Source organism: Limulus polyphemus, unplaced genomic scaffold (genome assembly GCF_000517525.1).
Source record: "Limulus polyphemus unplaced genomic scaffold, Limulus_polyphemus-2.1.2 Scaffold366, whole genome shotgun sequence".
Classification (NCBI taxonomy): domain Eukaryota; kingdom Metazoa; phylum Arthropoda; class Merostomata; order Xiphosura; family Limulidae; genus Limulus; species Limulus polyphemus.
The window spans coordinates 383,753-389,181 of record NW_013665976.1 but is presented as its reverse complement, the minus strand read 5'-3'; positions in this window follow the sequence as shown (position 1 = coordinate 389,181).

The following is a 5,429-nucleotide window of genomic DNA, read 5'->3' as shown; positions in this document are numbered from 1 at the left end:
ATTTAAAAAAGGACTTGTGTCACTAAAGTTTCGTCGGAACGAATTTACGGAAAATTAACTAACGACTGGAGGCGTAACAATATGTTCAGATTGTCGATTTAGAATTTCCAAAACGGAGATATTTCTTATACTAAATTGCAATTGAAACAAAGGACTAAGGATCAACTTTGGGAACCAGGAACGTGTTCTTTCAGGAATATCCAGGAATGTTGAACTCATTTTCTTGAGTGAAATAATCTCACATGGAAATACCTTTAATTATGCTTGAGGTGGGCTACGAAAAATATTGGATAAACTGAGAAAAAAAGAAAACCTTAACCTGAATCCCAAGAAGAGTGGATTGTTCCATCGACCAGTGACTTTGCTGAAAGATATAATCAAAGAAGCGAAAGTGTCTATAGTCCCAACAAAGATTGAATCCATTCATAATAAGCCAACACTACAGAATTGGCTTTGAATAAAGGGAATTTTTGACTGCGCTTTTACTGTCGCTGTTTTGTAAATCATTCCTTACACAAATTCCTGGAAAAAACAGGTATTCAGCATATGAAGAAAGAATCTGCTATTATTCCTGCTTTACCATACCCAACTTTTGAAAATCCACTCATAATAAATACAGATGCCAGTGATTTTGGAGTAGAGAGCAATGTTATCATATGTACAGCATTGGAAAGAACTTGCAATTGTTACTATAGTAAAGCAATTAATTCTGCAAAAAGGAGATATTGTCGAACTTGAAAAGAACCACGGGATGTTTTTAAGCCCCGAGTCATTTCTATCACTACATTTATGAACAATTGTTTACACTCTGGAAAGATTATATAACATTGAAATTGCACCAGAAACCTCAAGGGTACAACTATAACATCATATATGGTCTTAGAGGGAAACGTAGAAGTACTGATGGATTATCCCGAACACATTGGCTTATATTACCAAAGGATTTAATCACTTAGAAGAGGGGAGCACAAGATAATAAAGACAACCAACCTTAAGTGCAGCAGAGCAAAATTCTAAATAAGACAGTCACGGATTACGACAAAGAACTGATGTGGTTCAACATTCAACTACAATGTGCTTAAGCAAAAGATTCGAGTTTGAAGAAGATTATTTAATGGAACGAGTATAGAATAATCTTTATGGCAAATAGTGGCTTAATACAGCCCCAAGACAAAGATGTACTAGACACAGTGAAATTTGTTATGCCTACAAGAAGGCTTATTGTGTTGAAATAGGTGGAGAACCGTGAACAGAAATTACGATTTCAGTTAGTCCTTCCACAGTGTGTACAAGCATAAGTACTTCGTCACCTCTACACCCTTCCACTCTACACCCTTCAAAAAGGCACCAGGAAGGACAAGAGACATTTCTACTGGTTGAATGCCGAAAATCTGTATAGGATTATTGTAAAATGTGTGGATCCTTCTCAAATATACAGCAAATGGAGTTAAATCATATTTGAAATTAAATTCATATTATTTTGCTGCCAGGATTAATCAAGAGCAAGTCAAACATTAAATAAAAAGATGCCTGAATTTGATGCTTTAAACCTTTTCTTAAATATCATATTGCTGTAAAATGACTTTATTTATATTTGACATACTGTATTAAATACGGTTGCCTTGTTGAAATTGTTATAAACAGGTCATACTTTAAAATTATACCTTTGGTTAGGTTATAACAGTATCGTATCCAGGGGATGAGGGGTAATATTTTGTCAGACTTTTCTGTCTTTTATAATTTTCTATTTAACAACAGTACAGAGTACATTCTCAAGCAGAATTCGAAAATTTTAGCTTTCCATCGTGAAAGTTCCATTAAAATGTGATTTTAAATTCTGGTCTTTCTTTGAAAAATTGGAGGTGGTGATTATTTCACATATTATATAACACTGGAAGAAAAACTTTAATATAACAGCAAATGTTTTTCTTCGTTACCCATTCAAGCCGTCTCCAGCCATTATTAGTCTCAAAGTGGGTTCCTCGTCATCGAATAACACAGGAAGATTTGAGCCGTCTCCCCACACACGCTCTCTGGGTGATCCTGGACACGCCACTCGATATCTTTTTTATGTTTATCCAGTCATGTTTAACTAAGAGTTTTGTGTTTTGTAGTTATAATTTCAATTACTTATTTAGTGTTTAAAATAAGTTATACTTTTTTAAATGTATACAACAAACTTTGACTACATAAAACTGTATTACTTTGTGGCATGTTCAAATGCCAAATAGAACATTTGACTAATCTGCTTATTACTGTAAACAAAAACTAATAATAAACTTCAATATCATTTTCATTAAAGCCCCACGGAGGCTCAGCGACTAGAATGAGCTTATAGCGCTAAAAAATTGAGGTTCTATACCCGCGGTAAGCAAAGCACAGATAGCCCATTGCTCAGCTTCGTGTTCTACAACAAACAAACTTCTTATTGATTTGTAGTTAAGCAGAAAGCAACACAATGGACTGTCTGTACGGGTATAGAAAATCCGGTTTATAGAATTATAAGCCTTCAGATTTACCACTGAATCATTGGGAGGCATTTGTTATTGAAAAAAAAAGGGTTGAAACCACTACTGTGTATTTAACGTTTGCTTGGAAAAAGCTGAGAGTACATGAAAAAAAAAAAAAAAACATATACACACATCATTAACGTTGTCCTCATTTTTGTTGTTTTCTTTACAAAATATTTCTAACACTTGTGTTAAAAGCTTTCTATGTTGATCGAGCTCAGTTACGCTTCAACAAACGGTTACTGGTGGTTCAAAACGATTCTGTTAATTTCTGTGTCCTGAAAAGCTTCGGACATTTCTACCTACTGACTTAATATGTCAACTAAAAAAAATCTAAAAACTACAGCAAACCTGAGTAAAGTAGATTATCGTAAAGTTTCGAAATAAGATCTACTGTAAATTAATAATGAAACGTGGAACGTAAAATTATTATTTATTTATCCAGATTCATGGTAAACTATAAAAAATTCTTTAAAAAATTAATGTTTAATTTTTTTAGCGCTTTTAATATCTAAGCCATTATTTAATAAAAGTCTGTGTGTGTCCTCTTAGAAATGGTTAACCGCTGAACCGATTGTCACTAATCCTTGCATGTGACAATGTAGGGATCTGGTCCCCTTAGGTCGCACAAGGAGCAGGGTTAGATTACTACAGGAAATAGTGAGTGGCTGTATAGAGTTTTCCAAAGAGGAGATAAAATAGCAAAGTTAAAACCTTCCAAAACTTCTGTTCAGAGGCGTCGCTAGGCACTGATACACGTAGCCCGTGCTCCGGTTCTATTTGACAGTGCCCAGTGGTATCTTGAAAAATCAGAACAGAAAACCATAATAGATATCATACTGAAATGCCATAAATTCCCGCGCCTATGGGCCCGAGTCCCAAATCTTTTAAACACCTAGCGATGCCTCTGTTTCTGGTCAATAATGTTGCAGATAGAAATTTGAAAAATGGTTGTTCCTAAAAATAAAGGGTGGATGACGTCCAACCTTCCAAAAATAAAAATAAAAAATGGGTAGACGATGTCCACCCACGACTCTAAAACTGCACTGGAGAATGTTGTACTTGCCTTGTGTATTGAACGGGTACGTCAACTAGTTACCCTTAAATGACTGACATAATGTGGATAGCTAGATACCCTATATTCTTCTGGAAGAAAAACGGTATGTAGTTCGTCATTCACCAGTAACTCTGCGTGGCTTTCGTGTAAATATTTCGAATAAAAATAGCGGAAAATAATATTTCGGTTTTACGTGTATCTCCCCACAGGTTTGGTTAATTAGTAGTAATGGTACTGTGAATTTTTCGATGATTGGGAAATAACATGTAGTGCCAATAATGCTCGCGCTTCACTTTTCGGTTGAATTCCAACCGACTTTGCCGCCTCGAATTTATGGTATCAAATATTTATCTTGAATGGTTTGAAGTCATAACAAATATTTTTACCATTCAATTGACATAACTTTTTCCAAAAAAGTAATATATTTTTAAGTGTTTAAGAGAGAAGTAACGACAAGATACTGAGTTTTGTGTCTATAAATGTTTTGTTCAACTTTGGGCATGATGGTGGGTTAAAAAAATACGCGGCCTAGCTAACTGATGAATGAATATTTGCAGTAAAATTCTTATCAATGCTATAAGTGTAGCTACCAGTTTGGCCGCCAATTTTGATGTCATTCCTTTGAATCGCACGCTGAACCCTTTTTTGGCCGAACCTAATAAGAAAGTGACATTCGATAGTAACCAACATTAGCTTTAGGATCGCAACCCTCTTATTCAGAACAGACCTTTACTTTACAGAACCAACAAGATTCTTAAAAATATATGGTTGTAGTTTTTCCCTCTCTAAAACAGTGTTAGTAGCTTTCTTTATAGTAACACCATGGAATTTAGATTAACAGTTTCTTGTCATCTCCTCCATGCAATCGGTACAGCCGTATCAAACATCATTATTTATGCTAATTGCTTAAGCTAATATCACGTGACGCTAAACGCTCTTTAATTAGGATAATATCATAAAATTTAGAAAATGTGTGCTGAAAAGTTGGCGATGAATAATAACCGTCCATCCATATGATTCTTTTGAAAACTTGAGCTAGAAACTGCTAATCTAGTTTGCTCGGCCTAACCAATACTTATGTATCTGTACGTGCTTTCACCTTATAGTTTTGCTGTTTTAAATCAGCTGTCTTTAATACGAATGACAAAAGACTAAAAACGGTCTGCTTTTACTCTTAGGTGAAGCTGTAGTAAAAATGTTAGACCGACACCTCATGTGACGTTTTTCGTAGGCGTACGCAAAATTGTTTCTTAAATTTGAGTGGTTTTTGTTGAATAACCTTGTACATGTAGCTTATATTTACACCAAATAAAACCCCTAATTGTAAGATCTATCAGTGTACCAAATTTGAAAAATTCAATAAAAGTTAAATATGTTTTTCTATCAAATAAATTTTTCGTACTTTTGGTGCGAATAAAAAAAATAGGAAGAACTCAATCAAAATTGGAGATGTTATATCTCAGGTATTTCTTAATAGATGGCCTTGAAATATGGTATGTGAAATAAGAGTTCTGTAGAGCTTGTTTTTTTTGTTTTTGAATTTCGCGCAAAGCTACACAAGGGCTATCTGCGCTAGCCGTCCCTAATTTAGCAGGGACTAGAGGGAAGGCAGCTAGTCATCACCACCCACCGCCAACTCTTGGGCTACTCTTTTACCAACGAATAGTGGGATTGACCGTCACATTATAACGCCCCCAGGCTGAAAGGGCGAGCATGTTTGGTGTGACAGGGATTCGAACCCGCGACCCTCCAGATTGCGAGTCGAGTGCCTTAACCACCTGGACATGCCAGGCCCCCCCTTTTTAGTATTAATTATATTCCTGTGTGTTATATCTATTATCTACAATATACATTAAAGGTTC